We start from the raw sequence: 20,572 nt of genomic DNA on the forward strand, positions 1-20,572 counted from the left end.
TACTACCCTCCTACTTCTCTGTCAGTATTCATCAAGTCTTCTCCCTAGATTCTTTCTTCTCCCAGACTACAGTGTCCTGCTTATTGATGAAGCCTAAACATAATCTGTGGCCCACGCCTATCTCTTAAACTTTAAACACACACATGCAACTGCCTACAGGGTAGCTCAAGTTCCACATGACCACAGCTGAATTCATCTTCCTTCCAAGTCTGCTCCTCCTCCAGTGTTCTCTTCCTCTAAAATTGCAGCCACCACCCACACAAGCCAGCATCAGGAATCGTGTCTGACTCTCTCATTCTTCTCATTTTCCAAATGCTGCAGATTCTTACTTACTGCCTAAATATCCCTCTAACACATCCGCCTTCTCTTCTGACTCTACAGAGCCAGGCCAGGCCACCTTTGTGTTTCTCCTGGACCCCTACAACAGCCATGTTGTCCCTTCACCATCAGTAGTAGCCTTCTCTAAACATTTTCCACACAGCAAAAGAGCATTCTCCCAACACTCAAATATGATCAAGTCTTCAACCCTTTGTTTAAAACTCTTCTGAATCATAATGAACATGGAGGATACAGCTCTTCATAATGTAATTTGGCATATTTCATAAGCATCATTTACTATCCCTCTCTCTCGCATACAACTTTCACCTATAGACCTTCACAAATGCTGTTTCCTCAGTCTGGAACTTTCTCCCACTCCACCAACCCCCTCCTTCATCTGGCTAATTCCTACCCAACTATTTTTACTCAAAAGGTTTTCCCTGACATCTAAACTACCTTCAGTAGCCCTGTCATATGTCCACAAAAAATACTATAGCCCAGCTGATAATAATATTTCTCATATTTTACTGAAATATTTAAAGTCTCTTTCTCACCCTCTGCTATTTCTCCCTCTCTCTCCCTCCCTCCCTCCCTCTGCAATGGATATGCCAAATTACTTATATATAGTATATGTGAGTGGAAGGTGGCAGAGATGCCATCTTGAGTTGGAAATTAGTGGAGAAAAATCAAACGAGAATCAAAACCTTTTCTACATGAAAAGAAAAGCATAATTTGTGTTGAAATCCTTGTAATACCAAATTATAAATGAACATGGAAATGCCATATAATAACTTTTAGAAAACAACTAGAATCTGACATTACTTCTATAAATTAATATCAGATAATTTCTAAGGAGAGGCAGAATCAATTTCATGAAAGAGAGAGTAAAAAAAGTTTTCCCTTAAACTAGTGGTAGATGTATTTGGGGAAAGCTAAACCATTGTGACTAACTGTTTGAAAACTTGTCTTAATCAGAATTAAATGATTTAACTTAAATTTGACAACCTTTCTTTCTCCTATAAATGATTCTTAAGATTTGTTTGGAGGATCTACCAAGCAAATCTTGATCTACCGACAAACCCTTACATAAAAGGTCTTATCCAAGAAGATAAGGCGTAGAACATTTATCCAGGAAGTGCTTTCACTTTTATTAAGTATACAACTTCAGAAGGGACAAACGTGGAACTACAAAGAGGGAGGAACACAAGCCTATGAAGACATATGAAATAAGGTCTTTGTTCCATGACTTTCTGGAGATGCCTTCCCTGGTCACCATAGTTAAAATCAAAACCCTACACCACACTCCATAACGACCCTCCCACTTTAATATTCTTCTGACAATTTCCTCCATCTAATATACAATATATCTTAGTTATCCATCTGATGTATTGTCTGTCTGTTTCAACCAGAAAGGACTCTTGAAGCCAGGGATGATTTTTTAATCTATTTAATCTATTATATTCATTACAGCATCCCCACAGCTACAAAGGAACCTGGCACACAGTAGTGTTCGATAAATATTTATTGAAGGAATAAATGAAACCAAATCTGTCCTAACTAACAATACCTCCAGATGCCTTTATTCCTGCACAGTAAGTTTAATGTAACTAGAAGTCTCATCATAGACCAAATTCAGAAGCAGTTTCTGCACTAGTTACAGGAGTTGATAGTCACTCTGATCACCTCAGAAAGGCAAATCATACCTGAATCACTTCAGATGGGGGCTCCTCAGAAACTGCTCAAGGTCTCTGTTCACACTTACATGAGTGGATATCCAGAAGAAAGTGTGTAATAAGCCCCTTTGTGTTTCAGAGTCATAAAGAACAAATTGTCTCACACCAGAGAGAGAGTTGGGAAATGGAAAGAAGTGATGAGAATTCTGGGTCCTTTAGATGGTGGCATCTACCCGCAAAATGAATGGATAATCTAGACCAAGCTTGCAACCCAGGAAGAAAGAAGGACTACGACAAATAGCCATTGTATCAATGCCTAGATCAAGAGCTATCAAGTAATCCACCACTGCTACATCACACATAATAAAAGAAAATCTTGGGCGCCTGGGTGGCTCAGTGGGTTAAGCCGCTGCCTTCGGCTCAGGTCATGATCTCAGGGTCCTGGGATCGAGTCCCACGTTGGGCTCTCTGCTCGGCAGGGAACCTGCTTCCCTCTCTCTCTCTGCCTGCCTCTCTGTCTACTTGTGATCTCTGTCTGTCAAATAAATAAATAAAATCTTTAAAAAATAAAATAAAAAATAAAAATAAAAGAAAATCTTGCTTTTTAGTTTTCTGTGTTACCCTGCGAATCTGTTTCTGGGTTGAAAGCCCTGATGCTGGGGATGGGCTGAGGCCACCTGGATATCATCTAGAATCCTCTGCCTGGCATTCAAGCCCCCACTGGTTTGCCCAAATATTCCAACACATCAGGCTGGTCATTTTACCCTTCACATATATGCATTTCCAATATCTATTTGCATTTTCCAATAGTCCAATTGCTCAGATTCCAGTTTCCTCCATTCCAATCTGTACTTCCTTTTTTTTTTTAAAGATTTTATTTATTTATTTGACAGAGACAGACACAGTAAGAGAGGGAACACAAGTTGAGGGAGTGGGAGAGGGAGAAGCAGGCTTCCTGCTGACCAGGGAGCCAGAGGCAGGGCACGATCCCAGGACCCTGGCTGGGATCATGACCTGAGCCAAAGGCAGATGCTTAACAACTGAGCCACCCAGGCACCCCCAGTCTATACTTTCTTTAACAAATAATGCAACACCTCCTCTTCTCCTTACTTTCCTTGACTAATTCCTTGCTTTTATTCTTCTCAGAATGTCTATGGAAATTATTTTTTAATGTTACATTTGCAGGGAAAATGAGAATGTGAAAACCATGTCCATGTACATCATCTCACTTACAAAAAGAGCAGAGTATTATTTTATAGACCATTTTTTTTTCTTACATTCCCCAGCTCTCTACCTTTTCCATAGCTTGCCCAGTGTCAGATTGGAAATATGGATCTGATCTGTGTGGCTGGAAAGAGGAAGCCCTTGGGCGCCATGCCCTGCTGTCGCTGACTACTATACCATATACCATACATGATGTAAGAGCAGGGTTGCAGACCAAAGTCATCTCAGCTGTCACCAGAACATCAATCCCAACAACATATGATTTTAAAAACTAAAAGGAAAGAAATGGCAAATATGCACAGTTGCCTGGGGCCTCAGACAGTATCATGCAGTGACTGAGGCAAACAGTCAGGAAGGGAAGAAGTTGAAGTGAAATATGACCAAAAGTCTTTGTGTAAACCCTGCTCTCACTGCATCCCCAAGACAGCAGGATCTTATCTTGGGTAAAAAAGACTGGAGACTTCACTCCCTTACATAACCACAGAGAATTTAGGTTCCCCTCTCACGAGGCCATCTCACCTTCTTTTCTTCTTTAGTGTTACTTCCTAACCTTCATTTTAACCAGGTTTATGTCACTATATGAACAGAGTTGAGGTTGAAAGAGGATAGGACACAGTGAAAACCTCAATCATTAGCCTGACAGTCTAATTTTATTCTCCAGGCATCATATTCAAATTTTTTCTTTATTTTCATAAGAGACAATAAAGTGCAATGCAGAAGTTTACAGATTCTGCTCTGTCACTCACTGTTATAGCTTGAACATGTTGCCTAACCTCTTTGTGCCTCAGTTTGCTCATCTGTAAAATGGGTATAATAACAATAGTACCTATGTCATTGTGAGTATTATGAAGAATAAATGAGATAATATATAGAATGTACTTGTGATATTGCCTGGCTCAGACTAAGTAGTCTGTAAGTATTTATAATTATAATTACTAGATGTGTCATAAGAATTAAAAAAATAGCTAATAGCCAATGAAAACGATACTAAATGATTTTCATTTATCCTCACAGAAACGCTGTGAAGTAGATATCACCATTGTCTGAACTGAAAATGAAACAGAGGATCAGAGAAGTTATAAGAGGAGTCCAAAATTACCCAAGCAATAAGCGATGGAGTTAGAACTCAAACCTAGCTATCTGATTACAGAATCAAGCTCTAAACCACCATACTATTTCAGGTAGGTAACAATACTTGCTAATCGGTATTGAAATTTTGTTATGTGCCAGGCACTATTCTAATAACTTTAAATCTCTTATATCTTATATCTCTTGTGAAAATTAATTTAAGTTCTCAGAACTACCTTATGAGACAGATGATTTTGTTGGTCCCATTTTACAGATGAGAACACAGAGACCCGGCACTAGGTAACATGGAAGATCACACAACTAACAGATGGCTAAAATAAGTGTACCCCATTCTGAAATATAGGTAAAGCCAAGGTGCTAGATTGAAATCTCAGTGACCTAGTATCAGTTTGAGTATCACAATTTACAAAAGGGAAACTCCCTCCTTGTATATTCATCTAAACAATTTCTACAATTTCTAAACAGTTTCTGATTGAGACAGATACTCAATACTGGAATAGTAAAAGAAGAAGCTGATTAAATGCTAATGTATTCTGATTTGCCTTACTACCCAAATCATTTTTCCTCCTCTGTTAGCAGCTATTTTCAAAAGTCATTTTCATTCCACCCCCTACAATTTGAATAGGTTCACTATTAACAAATATGAATCAACTTTTCATAGGAAGCAACATCATTGCCTTCACTTGGTTTTTGTCCCATAGAAGTTAGAGACAATGTAGAGAGAAATGGTGGATGAATACTCAGTCCATGAAACCACAACAAGAGAAGAATCTGCCAATGATATATTTGACCAAAACTCACAGGAATTTATAAACATTACTTAACAATAGTAATAGATATTTAACAACTGACTAAATGCTAAGCAGGACCACAGTCATCTAAAAACTCTTAAAGTACTTACATAAATTTAAAAATGAGCCTTGGTTTGGTGAGCAGAGCAGTTTCTGTTGTAGCCCCAGCCATGCACTGTATATCCACAGCGTGATATATGCGCCACATAGATCTTAGTGAATCTGAGCTAATATAGGAAAGTGCCTTTAGAGACATGATCAATAGCAAGGACAGAAACAGACTGTTACAGATCTGGAGAACAGAATGAGTAAAATACTACAGTAAAAAAGGAAGATGGCAAAAAATTCTCTTTACAGGAAAACTGTGTGGGAGTACAGCAGTGTGCCATGGGAAATAATACCAGTCCGATGGTTAGAACAAGTTATTGGATCCCTTATATTCACAGCAGAATTAAGTACTTGATTTGTTAGATACAAGAAAGCCCAGTAAGAGAGAGAAAAAGATAGAAAGGCAGATATATGGAAAATAAGTAAAATTTAAAATTTGGGAAATTCTTCAATACTCTTCAAATACTAAGAAATGTTATTCTCAGTAAAGAAAAGGTGATTGATTGACCCCATGTTATTCCTTATGCTCCACAATTAAATGAAACCATATGATAATTGAATCTCTCTGCTTGACTTAATTCACTCAGCATTATCTCCTCCAGTCCCACCCATGTTGATACCAGTTGGAGTTGGGGGAAGTCGGAGGGGGAGACAAACCATGAGAGACTGTGGACTCTAAGAAACAAACTGAGGGTTTTGGAGGGGATGAGGATCGGGGGGTTGGGTGAGCCTGATGGTGGGTATTAAGGAGGGCACGTATTGCATGGAGCACTGGGTGTGGTGCATAAACAATGAATCTTGGAACACTGAAAAAAGAAATAAAATAAAATTTAAGAAAATAAAAAGGTATGGAAAAGGATCCTGATGAGGAAAAAGACATGTTGATGATAATGATAATAAATTTGGCCCAAACCAAAACAAAACCTTGCAGTTACTGAGCACTTAATGCTCTGTTCTTTTCGTTCATTACCTTCGCAATGGCCTTATGAGATCAGCACCATTATTAGTAACATTCTTAACCAGGATCTCATACGAAGTAACAGAATTTGGATTTAAACCCAAGCAGTCTAACTCTGGAGTTTACATGCTTGACCACCATATCATATAGCTATGTGTTAAATTAATGAAAGGAGCCACAGTTAACAAGAGCACAGATACAAGTACTGATATAGCAAATGCTGTTCCATGTGCACAGAGAAAAGTCAGGATAATGAGGGCCCTGATAATGATGGAAAACCTGACCAGAAAAGAAGGATGCAAATAATGAGATAAAATGAAATCCAAATACTATTAAAATGACTTCTCTACTAACCAGGAAAATAGTTTACAGTAAGCAAAATTCATAATAAACAAAAGAGAATGGACTTCCATGCGTGGCTTCATCTTCTCACTTTGGAATTGACAGAGAACAATTTTGCTGCGTAGGCATTTTGTGGTAATGACTTTACTATTATTTACAGTGACAACAGGTCCAGGCTGTATTTCATATTTACATAGCAGCCTTCAAAACAGGAGCAAAAGCACCTGGCAAACATTCTCATTTTTATTATTGATGGCTTAGATTAACAGAGCACCTTTCTGTCAAAAGAGCTCATTTATCCTTATATGGACTCTTGTGACACAAATAGGCAAGCAATCCATTTCTATATTCTACATATGGAAAAACCAAAGCCCAAGGACCTGTGTAAAACTGCTTATTAATACTGTGATTTGGCTTATAATGAAATGATAAAGAACTCAGTAGTTCCCTTCCTTACTGACTGAAGCACTATCTCTTTCATAACTTCTTACTCCAAATTACCTAAAATCCAGAGACCTTCCTATCTACTGGATCCCTTTCCACTTATTCTGGTTCTTACTATCTCTTCTTCAAACTGGATTATCATTCCTTTCCTCCCTCTAACTGCTCATCCTGCTTCCATCCTCTCTCTTTTCCAAACTACTCTCAACATTGCTGCCAAAATCATTTACTTAAGCCTGCTCAAAAAATAGCAATAGCTCCTCATTATCTATAAAGACAGACTAAAAATTCCTTCATAGATCACTCACAATCTCCTCAGTCTGTCCCTAATCTATTTTGTCCACCATATCTCTAACTGCCATGTCCTCCATCTCTAAATTACACAAACCTAAACTTCTGAACCCCAAACCCACTCTGGTCCTTGCTCATTGTATTTCCTCTTCTAGAAGTAACCTTGCCAATTCCAACACTGACTACCAAAATCATCTTCACAACTCTACTCCAATGCCCTCTCCTCCCGGACTCCCTTCTAATACCTCAGTTAAAAATGGCCTCTCCCTCCAACTCCATAACACACACTTAACCTTTATTTGTGGCACTCACCATATTCTTCCTAGGTCTATAGTGACTTGTGAAAGTACATCTATCTTATTAAAATACTCTGTCAGGGCACCTGGGTGGCTCAGTGGGTTAAGCCTCTGTCTTTGGCTCAGGTCATGATCCCAGGGTCCTGGGATTGAGTCCCACAAAGGGCTCTCTGCTCAGAGGGGATCCTGCTTCCCCCTCTTTCTCTGCCTGCCTCTCTGCCTACTTGTGATCTCTCTCTGTCAAATAAATAAATAAAATCTTTAAAGTAAAATAAAATATTCTATCACTGAGATTCCCAGAAAAGTCACCTATGTGTCAGACCCTGTGATGGGTAATGAGTGAAAAAGAGAAATGATCTCTCTGCCTTCATGGAGGTTACAGTCTTACAGTCTTTCACATCTGGAGTTCCTCCTGTGACTAACCAAGCACACTATGTTTTGTTTTTTTTAAAGTAGTACATACCATTCTAGATGCATAAAAGAAGTTAATGTATTATATACAGCAGATGCTTTTTGGTGTTCTCAAGTTATAGTACACAAGACCTCCTGAGGACCCCTAAGACCCTTTCAGGGGGCTTCCTGAAGTCAAAACTAATTCCAATAATATAAAGATACAGTTTGTTGTCATCATTCTCATTTACTCTAAAATGTAAAGTCTTCCAGAGACTACATGATGTGTTTTATAACAACAAATTAAAGCCATAAGTATATAAAAAGAATTCAGCTATCTTCTTTTAAACTAATCGTAAAACAGATTCACAAAAATGTAAAACAATACCATTTGTAACTATACTATTTCTGTTCTGTAAAAAGTAGTTTTCATAAAAAGATACATTATGTTAACATGTAATGGGTTTACTATTGCTAATTCATACATGAATTACATGAATATTCTAAACTTTTGTCTTAATTTCTAATACAGTAAATACCAATGAGTATAACCCACATAAACCAAAGCTTGTGGTTAATAATTTTCAAGAGCGTAAAAGGATCATGAGACCACAAAGTCTGAGCACTGCTGCTATAGAACACTGAGACTCGGGGCACCTGGGTGGCTCAGTGGGTTAAGCCTCTGCCTTCGGCTCAGGTCGTGATCTCAGGGTCCTGGGATCGAGCCCCGCATCGGGCTCTCTGCTCAGCAGTGAGCCTGCTTCTCCCTCTCTCTGCCTGCCTCTCTGCCTGCTTGTGATCTCTCTCTCTCTCTCTCTGTCAAATAAATGAATAAAATCTTTAAAAAAAAAAAAAGAACACTGAGACTCATGTCTCTCTGCAGAATCCCAATTGAGTAGTTGAGTTTGTAATTGACTGCTTCCTGAACTCAATATCTATTAAAGCAACTATCCTATGTGAGGATTCATTTATTTACAAGTATTTCCCCTTTCTCTCCCCATATAAAGGCCCCAAGTTTGGTAGTGAGCTGCTTAAGGCAAAGGCTAAATAGAATTTATCTTTGTTGCTGCTGCACCTAGCCCAAAAGAGGCAACCAGTAAATATTTGAGGGAGAAGGAAGGAAGGAAGGAAGGAAGGAAGGAAGGGAGGGAGGAAAAGGAAAGAAGAGTTGGCGAGAGGGAAGAATTGTGTCTTACTCATTCTTCAAAGATTCTACCACAGTAATCTGCCCATTGAAAATATCCATTAACCCTTATCCAAATCTCTTGTATTGATATGATATCTAAGGTAATAGATATGCCAAGGTAATAGAAATACCAATAGTTTCAACTGATATGCTGGAAAATCCCAGTACAGTTTAGAGACCATAATTTTTAAAGGCAAATTTTTAAAGAGTCCCTCATTAGTAAATCAATGAGCAAACATTTGTACATAATAGCCCTTTGATAACAACAGATAACTTTAAGATAAAAAGAAAGATACAAATCTGGAAAGTAGATGCAATCATTTGGTTGCCTTGTGCATAAGTTATCTTCTTTATGGATAATAAAGTCTCAATAATTAGAAGTGACTTCCTATAATTCAAATATCTTATCTTTTGATTTAGAGTGACAATGTGAAGCTAAAGATAATTAAAGAGGTTGGGTTAGAGCAAACTTGGGCATGGAAAGTCTGTCTTCAAGACCCTTATAAACCTCCATCTGGCCTATTCTTCCCTTCCAGTTGTCTATGAAGCTGCTTTCCATTCTCACGAGGTCCTTTCACAGGCCAAGTCTACCCTCACTACTAAGGTAGTCCACTAGCCCTGGTCTTTTGGGTATTATCCCATGCTTTAATTCAACTGTATAATTTAATACACAGAGTTTTCACAGTTAAAAAGAAATTTAAACATCATCTATCACAACTCCTTCATACACAGTTGAAGCTCAGCTAGGTTAAGACTTGCCCAAAGGAATATTAATTAGTGACACAGCCAGGATGAGAACCTAACATCAAGGTCTCTTCCTTTCCCAGAAACTACATGATGAGAATTTTTAAATAATCTGCTAAGCCCCTAGCAAAGTACTGTCTTGATAAAAGTTCTGGGGGCACATCCTATTTGGGGAAAATAAGGCCCTGGCAGGGAAACTTCCACAGTGTGGCAGAAGCAGACTGAAAGCCAGGTGTCTGGCACTAAAGCCCATACCACTTTATTGGATATATATTATTTAGACATATTTCAATTTGGGAGAATGAAGGAGTGTGAATGACAGTTGGGCAAGAGTTCCCAGAGGACAGTGGATGTGAACCGGACCTTGAAGGATAGAAGTTTTTCAGATAGAATCACAGTGACAGTGGGAAGGCGCAGAAGAGAGGGAGAAGGAAACTTAGGGAAAAGCTATGGCAGCCTGAAGAAGAGATGGCAATAAGAAAGTGACACAGAGCCAGTCAGGGAAACAAAGGCTGTTCCTCCTCTCTGGAAAGTCAAGAGGTGAGTGTAGAGCAGTACTGGAAAAAAGATACACAGGACTGGAGACTCTAGAAAAACATTTTCTAGAGATAAGTTTAACAAATAGGAAATTTCACCCTTTTTAGTAGCTGATCTGTGTGACTTGCCTGCCTTTAGTCTGGGCAGTCAACATACAAAGGCCTCAAACACTTATTCACCATTCACTAAACACCTACTGTGTACCAGACACCAACAACCAAACACCCTTCTGCACCACTATTGTCAACTACGAGGGCAGTGGAAGAATGAGTTTTGAACCTCTCTGGGCTTGAATCTCAATTCCAGGACTCATAGGTCACCTTGCACAAGTTACTTCTCTGTGCTCAATTTCCTCATCTGTTAAATGAGAATACTAATAACAGCTATCACGTAAGACCCTCATCTTAAATGAATTAATTCATGTAAATGGCTAAGGACACAGCCTGGCAATGAGCAAGCACTGAGGAAATGTTGGATATTACAAAAAAAAAAAAAGGTACTGTCTTTGACACCAATCTTGATTCCCTCTCCATATAAAATTCTTTCCCATATATCCCCTTCCTTTAATCTCTTAGTTTAATGTGTTAAGACATTAATCCAAGTGTGGTTGTTATCCATGATTCAACATCCATTATCACCAATTCACACCGTAATTCAAGTTTTAGCTTCCCAGGTTAGCTAACCAACCAATTTACTTCATAACATTACTATTTTAATAGGAACAGTGTTCAACCAGAGAAGTAAGTGGGAATTTCACATACTATATCAGGTTTAGAAGCAAAGAACAAAAGGGTGTTTGGCTCCTTAAATTATAACACAGAGTCAGACATCTGTACTCAGAACCAAGACTAGAAAAGAAACTCAACATATGAGATTTGATTGCCTGTGACATTCCACATCACTGACCCGAATCTGCTTGGCAAGAGGACAGTCAACAGACTTGTGACATGATATATGTAGCTGAAATTCACAAAAGATAAAAAACAGTTTAATTTGTTTTCTACCCACTATTTCAAAAACGTGCAGTTTTTGCCTAACATATTTTATTCAACCTTTTTTGGGGGCATTTGGGAAGTACAATAGCTTTAAATCTTATTAAACTAAATTTCAAGGCAGAATTATTCTGATTCTTAAGATTTATAAAGGATTTTCTAAAGACAATATTGTCAAAGTTATCCACTCTCAAATCTAAAGGAGCTTAAAAGTGGGCCTTTAAAGAACAAACAAATCACCTACAACTTCCAAAAGTACAATTAGAAAGAAAACTTTGAAGTAGCCAGCAGATGTTTTTGGTATCTGCACTATAAATATAGATTATCACATGTTATGAATCTGCTTAAGTATGGACTAAATTTTTCAACCAACCCTAATCTGAAAATATTTTTTATGTTAACCAAATTTTCATTAAGATCTCATACTTCTATTTTAATAGTACTTCCTCTAGCAGTGGTTATTGAAATACCTGGAATTCTCTATGAAGGATCTGAGATATGGTAAAATTAATGTTAACTCACTCTTCAAATAAGCTCCAGTAAAGTGCCAACTTGTAAAGACAACATTATTTTTTCCTGATACGACATCAAATTATTTAGGTCCTCTCAAACAGTGACAGTCCCAAATCTATTTTCCTAGGAGATATAGACTGAAGTTCCACCAATTGGTGAAAAGCCTTTAAATTTTTATACAATATGGGGGCTAGTTATGTTGGTTTTATGAGGGTGAAAAAGTCCTAAGGACTTGGCTTCCCATCTTGGTAACTTGCAGCCATTGAAAAACAAGACAATATTGCACTATAATAACAAATTTCTGAATATCCTCTTATTCATCTCATTTATAATGTATTTGGTTCCACAAACCTGTTATGTTCATTTCTATCTCTCTTTACTTTGATTATGCTGTTATCACTTCTTGGAATTCCTGTTTTTACACTTTCTTGGAATTCAAACCACATCAATGTTTTAAGACTCTAGTCAGTCCAACTTTCACCTTTAATACTAAGAAGGATTCAACACAGTGATTAAAAGAAGAAGTGCTCCCAAGTTGGACTCCATGGAGTCTACCAACATTAGTTGCATGACCAATGGCAAGTTATGAAAGCTCCCAGGCTTCAGTGTCATCATTTGTAAAATGGAAACGCTCAGTAGGATTTCTGTGAGGATTCAGTGAATTAGTGGATGCAAAGTGCTTTGAACAGTGAGTGGCACAAAAAAATCACTCAATAAATGTTATCCACTATTATAATCTTTATTATAACCTCCATTCTTCCTGCACTACTCTGAACAACACTAGACTCATAATTCATAAGAACCCTAAACTGTAGAGGTCATTGACTTCAATCTTCCCCATCAAGTAGTAGCACCTCTAAAATGTTCTTAATATTTGGTCAGCCATGAAGATGGTTAAATACTTGCAATGCTGGAAAATTTGCTATTCTTCTAAAAGCACAAACTTGCAGATAATTCTAATCATCAGAAAGGTCTTTTATGTATCATGCCTACTTTCTACTCACTGGTCTCTTATTTCCGTCCCCACAGCTTCAAAACAAACCTGAATTCTCTATCCACATTCACATAATATTCGGAACAGTCTCTGACTAGTTAAGTAGAATCCTTTGTTTAGGAAAATAAAACAAATTTTGATAAAATTTGCTCAACAAAAACAATAACCATAAAACTATATTGATTTTATTGAGAAATTAAGGTATTCTTTGCTTCTGAGGGAGTTGGCCAACAATATTCATATTTATTACTCAGTCTACTTAAATAAGACTGTAGACTCTCTGTGAGGCTGCTTTCCAGTCTATATTGACAGCATAATTTTTTGTAGTCTAGTTACTTCTCTATGTAGTCCTTTGGCTGTGTGTCTTTTCTGCTTGTGATTTTATCTTTTCTGCCTGTTTCTATCTTTCTATGTGTCTCCCTCTTGCTCTTTTTTCTTTCTTTCATCAATCACTCAACAAACATTTGTGTAATGCTACCATGTATCAGGCACTGTGCTAGGGATGGAAAACTCAAAGATAATTAGATCTGAGTCAAATTACTCACAAATAAGTTGCAGAGACAGATATATAAATAGTTAATAAAACATCATGGTAATGCAATGAGATAGATATACCTTGGCTACTGTGAGAACACTAGAAAGGAATGCCACTAGAAGGAGTCAGGAAACATTTCTGGAAGGAGATAACACCTAATGAAATCTAGAGTAAGTCTCAGCAGAACCTCTCAAAATTTAAATCACCTGTGAATCTTGTTTGAAAGATTTGGAGTCAAGAGATCTGGGTGGGACTTGAGACACTGCTTTTCTATCAAGCCCCAGATGGTGCCCATGCTGTTGGTCTGCAAAGGTCTTAAAAGATGGCAAATGACTAACTAAAAGTTGGGTGGAATGAATTTGGACAAGATAGACAGTATGAAGTATCACAGAGGTAAGAAACACTTGAGTGTGTGTTATGAGAATGAAGCACGTTAGCATCCCCAAACAATTCAAAAGGTTATCAGTTCCTAAAACGGAGATGGATGGGAATGCTGTACATATTAAGGTGAAAGAAATTTATTACATAGGCAATGGAGTACGTCAAAATAAGTAGGGCAGTAACAACTTGCAGTTGGTAACAACAGTAACAATTTGCAGTTGGTAACAACTGCAAATCAGATCTGGTGGTTTCACTGGTAGAATCAAGGGCAAGAAGGTAACATTCTAGGTGACATTAAATAAACCTGCTAACAATGATGACAAGGCAACTAAAAAAATGTTTAGCAGATAAATTGACTGTATTTTCACCTATTAATTTAAAAATCAGGAAAGTTGTTACTCCTTTGTATTCTTTGTAGGCCTGCTATCTATTCTTCATCTGACACTCAGCAACATGTATGCTTAAGCAAGGCATTTAAAACTCTTTTCACACCAAGTTCCACATTTTAAAACAGTGAAGAGTTGATCCAAATAAACACTGTGGTCTCTTAACCCTAAATTTTATGGTCCCCTGAACTAAATTCATTTCTTATTGAATCATAGAATCATAATTTTTAAAATCTACCACAACAACTGGAATATAAATATACAGCATATAAATAATATTGACTCTGCCTAGCGAACAGGTATTAAAACTGGAGACTTTTTATATGTCCTACCTCTTCCTCACCCATGACATTCATTACTGAGTCCAGTTGCTTTGTACTTTTATTTTATTGGTGATTCTTTGGATTATGTTCCTATGATTTTTAAATTGGATTCCCACACCTTAGGCGTTCCCTCTGGCTCCAATCTAATCTTCCCCAAACACTATCTGAAAAATGGAAGAAGTCTGGAGTCAGAAAGCCCTGCAATTGAATACTAAAGCCCACTGCTTCTTAGCTGTGTGACTGTTAGTAAGTTATTTAACCTCTCTAACCCTGAATTTCCTTATCTGTAAATCATAGGGATGATATGGAGATAAAATTCTTGCAAAGGGCTTAGCACAATGCTGTTTCACCTAAGACCTCAGTAAATGCTAGTTATTATTTTGAAAGACAAATCTCATAAACACTTGAGCAGTACTTCACAAAAGAAGAAAATCAAATGGCCAATAAAAAATGAAAAGATGTTCTTCATTAGTAATCAACAAAAGGCCAATTAATACTTTTATGAGTACAATTACATATCCACTTGATTAGCAAAATTTAAGAACTTATAAATCAAATGTTGGGGGAGTATAGAATTTCTCTTATATTGCTGGTGAGAGTGTAAACTGATATAACTGCTTGGGGACAATATTCTGGCATCACCTAGAAAAACTAAATGTGCACACACCCCCAAATTCAGTACTTCCTTTCCTCAATATTTATCCAAAAGAAGCCCTTACACATGTCTATTAGAATCTGCAAGCAACTATATTTATATATAACTTAATAACTTTATTATAAATGTATTTATAATTATAATAAATATCTTTATTATATTTAACAAATATATTTACATAAATTATTTATTTTTATATGTAAATAACTCAGTTCATGCACACATACTAGCAAAATAATGTAGAAACAACCCAAATATTCACCAACTGTAAAATGGAAAAGTAAATTTAGTATATTCACAGAGTAGAATACTATACAATTATATGAATATATTATATGACTAAACTACAATTATATTAATAAACTATATTAATTTCCTTTATATATATATTATTATATTAATTTCCATTAATATGGAAAATCTTACAATGTTTAGCAAAATCAGTTGATTAACAATATATAATATATATATATATATTACACAAACCAAATTCAATTATATATATCATATATACATATATTATGACTGGAAAATGGAAAGCCTACAAAGAAAAGCAAGGGAACAAGGAACAGGTATGACAAAAGGTAGGATAGCAGTAAGTGGTCATCTCTAGTGGGGAAGAAAAAGTATGTGATTCTAAAGGAGAACATAGGGATTTACTGGGAATTTATTCCTCAATATGAATGGCAGTTAAATGAGGTTTGCTTTGTAATTGTTCTTTAAACCATATTTGCCTTATACACTTTGCTAAGTCTATGATATATTTCACAATTAAATAATAAACCTGATTATGTCATTCTCCTACTTAGTCTTTTAAAAGTTCTTCATTTTGGAATAAAATTCAAATTTTTTATCTTTAAGAGATCCTTCATGGTATATCTCCTGTACCCTCTTCAGCTTCATTTCCACCACCACCATTTATGCCCTAACACAGTAAATGACACATAGAACTCACAAAAAATCATACTCTGCCAAGAATCTGGACCCTTGGAGAATATTCCCCCTGCTCCCTTTCCTCTGGTTATTTTTTTATTATCCTTAACTTTCAGTTAACATACCACTCCCTTTGGAAAGTCTGCCTTGACAACTCCCCATGCCATCTGTATTAGCCTCTCCTCTGCTGCACTTCCTTTAACATGGAAGTTAACCCATGGAACACTCTGTGTAAGGAACACACTCTTTGAATAAATCACCCCACTTAAAGGCACATTTTATCATAAGCACCATTTTAGACTGAAAGCTCCTTTAAGGCAGGTACTATCTCTTTCAACTATCACAAGAGTTAAGGATAATATCTACATCACAGATTTTCAACAAATGTTTGCTTAATGAATAAATGTCTAAGATGGGGCAATATATGTTTTCTACATCACTGGAAGGGGTGCATTACCCAAAATATCACATTCAGCCATATAAAATTGACCTTACTTTAGATCCACGATGGTTGATTATTGGCAACATGTTATTCTCTTTCATAACAAACATGCATTTAATACATGTTGATTAATCACAGCACAGTGATGACTATTATATATATTTTCTCAATATCCACTATAAGCAGACTGTAATGAAAATCATGAGGTGAAATAAGTATAGGGTTAATTTCAACAGTCTTCTGCAGTTATAGTTCATGCATTAATTCACAAGACAGCCTACCTACCCAGTGTTATATGAGCCACTAAGCCAATGAAAGAAATATATTGATCACTAGTACAAAACAGCTTCTTCTGGAGTCTTACAAGCACCACTGTCATGCACTATTTCTCAAAAAAGTTATTTGACAGATTATGATTGGTTCATCTCTGCTGGAGTCTGTTGATTATTGACTTTGGTGACTATAAAGCATCAAGTATTTGATTAAAAAAAATTCTGCCTGTGTGTGCTGATATTTTTATAAGATAGTAAGTTTTCAAAATTATCGCAACTAACAGAGAAACTAGATCTACTTTTAATATTATTGTATTAAGCAAAAAGATTTGTAGGGTAAATGTCTATGAATTGAATTTTATAAAACTGTGCTATGATTTCTCTCGCCTTATTTCCAAGGATGTAAATGTTATATTGATATATATATTATATAATTCTTTATATACTCCTATATATTTACATATATATACATTTATATGTGTCTTCCTGAAAGGTATTGAGCATTATAATTTAGCTCAGAACGAATTCTTCTACCAGAGGGGATGAATTGGTAAAATATAGAATTATGTCATAAGTTTAAAAAGCCACTGAAAAACACTGTTACCAGCTGTTACTCAGGCACATGAAATTGTTCATTAGGGCTGTCTTACCGGACTGGTATCATGGAGTGTGGTAGCACTGTGGTGTTTTACAACACACCCATGCACTGCCAGACTTCATGCTGCTCTATGTGGCACCAGCAGTTAAACATTCTGTCCTGTTGATTTTCACTTCTTTAGTTGAAATTATTTAGAACAGTATTTCTTCAGATCCATACTAAATCCCATGCAATATTTAAAGTGGTTATGGGGGTCACATGTTTTCTGCTAAGGAACATTTTTAAATTTGTGACTCACCACTGCTTGTATGGTTTCTCATCTATAGGAAATTGTTCTAATTCAACAGCTTCTTGCATGAGTTGCCATAATGAAGATCTGAGATGGTCCTGCTGTTGGTGTTCCTCACGCTAGCCTAAAGTCAAAGCAAAAACACAAAATGAATTTGATCTTAACACTTAAATGGGAATCTCATCTGCATTTAGGAAACCAAAAGACTGACAAAGGCAACTGGAAATGAGTGATGGGACACAGGATGAGGGAATAAAACACCTGAAGGTAGTTCACTCTGTCCAAATGTATTACAAGCACAAGAACTTTGGTGTTACCAACACCAGAGTAGCTGGATATTTTAAAATCTGAACATAAGCCCAATTAATAATTATTACTTTAGTTGACATGGTATTTGGCTCTGTGATATGGATTTGGTTTTGAGATACAAGGCACCCTACTCAGCTTCAACTGGGACAGCTCCACTGTCCCACTTTATACAGTCTGCTTTTTAAATGTTTATACAGTCTGCTTTTCATGCAAGATTTCATTGGAATGATGGGTTTCATACCTACCAACTAAAAGAGGAGGAGAAGTTCACAAACCTCTGAAGTATGTGAAATAGAATAAAACTAAACTGAAGTTTTTCTGAAGCTGGAAACAGACCTGTATGTATGCTTTCCCATAATCTGATCTAGTTACAAAAATAGGTTTGTAACTTCAATCTGTTACTGTTCCTTTTTGAGATTATATTGGACCAGATTCTCCAAGATTTGCCAGTTTCCAATGCCCTACCCATTATCAAACCATAAGTTTTGATTTCTAGAACTTTGGAAAGTATGTTCATCAGACCAAAAATAAACCTCCTCTCTGCTCCAAATAAGAGTCCCTTTCCTGGTCAGGTGCTTACAATTTTCTACTACGAATTCTTTCCCCACTATGTCCCCAGACATCTCAATGTAGCCTCCAATGTCACGTGTATTTCGTTCTCCTCTGAATTCCTGTTCTATTTCTTGTCAAATTACTAAGAGAGCCCTTGATTATATACCATCTTTATTTAACCTCATCTCCCCAAATGGCTCCGAACTCTTCCTTCCTTTGCACTTAGCAGAGATCTGTACACGGAAGACATTCGTCCAAGTAATATTTATTGTGTCCCAATAATGTGCCAAACAGACACAGTCAGTACCTGAGAGATTATACTTTCGTAGAAAACACAGGAAACAGGAAGAGGCCATTACTGTATTGTGTGATAAGTGCTAGGAAGGCAGAAGTATAGACACTGAAAAACCTTGCCAGATAAATGGGCCTGAGAGCTCTCACTACACTATCAGTGCTTTCAGATCTTCTGTGAGAAGAGGACAGTTACTTGAAGAAACTCATTTTCAGGAAGCACATGGAGGACCCAGGCAGGTTAACATCCAAAATCCAGGAGGCAGTTTTACTTCTAGGAAGAGAAGTCACTAAAAAGAATTTCTAGTATTTTTTAAGTCACTGCTGGGTGATAACATCTTTTTCCTGTTTTCTACAACACACACACACACACACACACACACACAGTAGCAAAAATCCTGTTTATTACTGAGGAGGCTAGTCTGCAAATGCCTGATGGCTCTGTAGGGGAACTTCACCTTACACCTGTACACCATATGGGATTTCAGAGCGACTGTGGGTTAGGAATGCTTCTAAGGAAACTTCAGTCATCTTTTTTTCCATTCAAAACTTTAATTTCCATTCCTAGGAGCATTAGTTCTATAAGCCAATGGCTTTCGCATCTCAGAGATAAGAACAGTGAGAAAGGCCATAGTGGCTTATTATGGATCCAAAACATCAATTCAACTAGAAAAATTCTTTATCAAAAATAAGTATAGGGTGCCTGGGTGGCTCAGTGGGTTAAACCTCTGCCTTCAGTTCAGGTCATGGTCTCAAGGTCCTGGGATCGAGGCCCTCATCAGGCTCTCTGCTCAGCAGGGAGCTTGCTTCCCCCTCTCTCAGTGCCTGCCTCTCTGCCTATTTGTGATCTCTCTCTCTCTGTCAAATAAATAAATAAAATCTTTAAAAAAGAAAAAAAATAAGTATAAATTTGTAGTTTACTTCTCATACCAAAAAGGGTCTTTGGTTTAAGGGTTTTCAATATTACCTGAGCTCTCCATTTGGAGTTTCTACCAAGATTCATGATAAGAAATGGGGAGAGAGAGGTAGGATAATACTTAAAACTACAGATTTTTCACTTTCCCCCTCTTTGCCTTGATTTTCTCTTAAGGATAAAATGCACTCAAACTAAAAAATCTTTAGTCAAAACCTTACAACTTTGCTATGAAAATAGGTACTATATATAGGTAAATTTCTAAAATTCAAGCTCCAATTCTCAATTGCATTTTCTCTTTCAAAAAGAAATGATCAATATGCAGCATGATCTTTTATCTGAATCAGCAGCAATGTCTCATCTCAGACTTATATAATGCAATAAATATGCTTAATATACTAAAGAAATAAATGGATCTTGTTCTTCTTTACCAATAAGCACTCCCCCAGTAGTCTCCAGGCCCAACTTTATGCAAGTCAGTGGTCCTCAGAAGAAGGTGTAGTGAGATGCAAGTGTAGTGGGGAGGAAATACTCTGCCTGCAGCAAATACAGCACTGTACTCCTTTCTGTCATTCCTGGACACTTTGTGCTTCTTTTTGCTTAAGTGTTGCAATGTCCAACCAAAAGCTTAAAGGACACTGCAAAAGGAAATAGTAAAGGCAACGGAGAAAGAATTTTAAGTGTCAGTTTGTTTACTTCTTCTAATTGAAGGAAGGCTCCCTTGCTTTGAGACCCATTATTCTCATAAGTAACTAAGCAATCATTCGATTTGTACACACAAATTCCATGCAAAGTCTTTTAGCTGC

The 20,572-nt window shown here is 36.8% G+C and overlaps 1 protein-coding gene across 14 annotated transcripts in view; it reads right to left on the reverse strand.

The window, feature by feature from the left end:
- Positions 1 to 20,572, reverse strand: part of MAPK10 (mitogen-activated protein kinase 10) — a 598,365-nt gene that overhangs the window by 306,269 nt on the left and 271,524 nt on the right. For 12 of the 14 annotated variants that reach the window (XR_007125159.1, XR_007125160.1, XM_047717902.1 and 9 more), the window contains one exon: positions 17,711 to 17,825. The gene's annotated coding sequence lies outside the window, so the exon portion shown is untranslated. Of the gene's footprint in view, positions 1 to 17,464; positions 17,572 to 17,710; positions 17,826 to 20,197; positions 20,216 to 20,572 lie in introns of those variants that run through there. The other 2 variants (XM_047717908.1, XM_047717903.1) reach the window with 2 other exon arrangements.

Source organism: Lutra lutra, chromosome 2, assembly GCF_902655055.1.
Source record: "Lutra lutra chromosome 2, mLutLut1.2, whole genome shotgun sequence".
NCBI classification, from domain to species: Eukaryota; Metazoa; Chordata; class Mammalia; order Carnivora; family Mustelidae; genus Lutra; species Lutra lutra.